This window comes from Trichechus manatus, unplaced genomic scaffold (genome assembly GCF_000243295.1).
Source record: "Trichechus manatus latirostris isolate Lorelei unplaced genomic scaffold, TriManLat1.0 scaffold00466, whole genome shotgun sequence".
Lineage (NCBI taxonomy): Eukaryota > Metazoa > Chordata > Mammalia > Sirenia > Trichechidae > Trichechus > Trichechus manatus.
Genome location: NW_004444402.1, coordinates 86,138 through 88,336, shown reverse-complemented (window position 1 = coordinate 88,336; position 2,199 = coordinate 86,138). Strand labels below are relative to the sequence as shown.

The 2,199-nt window shown below is 38.4% G+C and overlaps 1 long non-coding RNA gene across 2 annotated transcripts in view; it reads right to left on the bottom strand.

Annotated features, from left to right (window-relative positions):
* LOC111819388 (uncharacterized) overlaps positions 1 to 2,199 on the bottom strand; it is a 14,338-nt gene that overhangs the window by 11,906 nt on the left and 233 nt on the right. Inside the window, exons 1-2 of one of the 2 annotated variants that reach the window (XR_002823042.1) lie at positions 2,128 to 2,185; positions 924 to 1,107 (exon numbers count right to left, since the gene is read on the bottom strand). This is a non-coding gene — a long non-coding RNA (uncharacterized LOC111819388). Of the gene's footprint in view, positions 1 to 923; positions 1,108 to 2,127; positions 2,186 to 2,199 lie in introns of those variants that run through there. The other variant, XR_002823043.1, reaches the window with a different exon arrangement.

Genomic DNA, 2,199 nt, shown 5'->3' with positions numbered 1-2,199 from the left:
GCAGGTCATCTAGGTTATAATTCCAGCTCTACCACTTATTAGCTGTAAGTTCTCAGGCAAATTAACCTTTCTGAGACACAGTATCCTCACCCTCTATAGATGAAGAACAATAGTACCTAACTCAGAGAATTTGTGATGATTACGTGAGTTAATATATGTAAAACACTTAGAACACCACCTAACACATGGAAAGAGCTCAGTAAATGTTTACTTATGTTACTCTCATTATTATTTTATTACTATTTGTTTCCTTCTCTTCATCGTCTCTGCCACCAGTTCAAACCAGCATCAACTTTCACTAGATTACTGAAACTGCCTCTTAACTAAATATTTTTCCTCTAATCTTGTCCTGTCCAACTCATTCTTCACCCAGAAGGCAGAGTAGTTTAGATTTCAAAGTGAATCACATCTTCCTCGTGCTTAAATTCTGGTAAAGGCCCCATAGTTGTTAGGATAACATCCAAACTCATAAATATGCTCAGGAGGGCTGCTTTTACTCAAAAGAAAGGTATACTTCCAGTCATTCTCTAAGTTGCAGCTCAACTTTCCTGACCTAACTTATCAGAATCAAAAGTTCTCTCTTAAATGTTCACATCACAATGCTAATACTACAAATATTAATTAGAATTAGAGACTAGGCTATCTGTCAAACTCCACAAGAATGTGATCACCTTTAATTCAGGGACCATATTTAGTCATCTTTGTACCTCCAACACTTATTTCAGTGTATCACATAAAAATTCAATCCATGTTTGCTATCTGAATGCTGCATGATTAAGAATAATTTATAATCAAAATATTCCATCTCAAATGTCATGACACAGGTAAAACCACTCTTAAAACAGCTCCCATTTAAAAAACTCACCATAAAAATTAGCATTCATTTTGGAAGGAAAAGAATTCTGAATTATGGTAATTCTTACCTGGATATATTTCTTGCTATAATCACAACCTGGTTGTAAGGATTTGAAATCTACTTTCTGAAATTTACTTAGCCGCTGAACTTCAGGCACCCCGTTGACTTCCTTTATTAACTCAAGTGGCATATCACTTCTGCTTCGCAGTGTTGTCTGAATCAAATTCAACTAGGGAAGTTGAGAACTTGTGCTGAAGACACAAAGACCAGCGTTTTAACCAAAATGTGAATAATTTGCTTTAAGCAACTTAGTTTTAACCACTGCCTTTGAGTCGATTCTGACTCATAGAGACCCTGTAGGACAGAGCAGAACTTCCCCATAGGGTTTCCAAAGAGTGGTTGGCGGATTCTAACTGCCACCTTTTGGTTAGCAGCTGAGCCCTTAACTACCGCACCACCAGGGATCTATAGGGTCGCTACACAGGATCACTATGAGTCGGAATCGACTTGAAGGCACCTAACAACAACTTAGTTTTGCTTTTCCTCTAACTTATCACTGCGAGGGGGTGGTGAATTATTTGATAATTTTATTACAAGGATTAATACGTGAATTCTCCTAAGGCATTGACAGTAACCCTTTTATATTTAGCTTTTGTACTGAAAGAAGTGACCACAAAAGCCATAGTTTCAAGATCTCTGAAAATTGCGCTAACCAATGCCTTTATACCACTGTGCTTTGAAATGAAAAAGCTGTGTGTGGCTGGGGAGGGTTTGAAATTTTTGTTTGCTTTTGTTGTTGTTTTTAATTTCTTTGGCAGTTGTTTTAACAGTGTGTACCCAAACTGTGCACCACAAGCTTATTACTCCAAAATATATCTTGCCCCCATCCTTCCAACTAACTGAAAGGAACGACTAATAAACTGATGTGAACTTGTGCGCTGTAGTTCAATCTTACTTCTTAAATCTCTTGACCAGGACACTCAGTGTCAATATTTAATTTTAATGTGTGCACATCTCCCTTCCCCAAGTGCAGTCGAGCTCCGCGACGGCAAAGATTTGGACTCGCTCTGGCAGCTTCTCCCAAGGGCCAAACAAGATGCTGAACATCTTAACAGGAGGCTCACGATAAACACTCGTATGAAGGGTTTCTCTGTAATAACTACATCAAATTTTGATCTAAACTAAATCAATTTCTTTATAATATCATTTCAGACCCTGACCCACCTTGTATCCATGCAACGAACTCCAAACCTACTTAGAAATTTACTTACCCGCGATCTTTGAAAGAAAACTAGGAAGAATTTAGGCTGGCGCGCCCGTGACGTCATACGCACCCTGGCGGC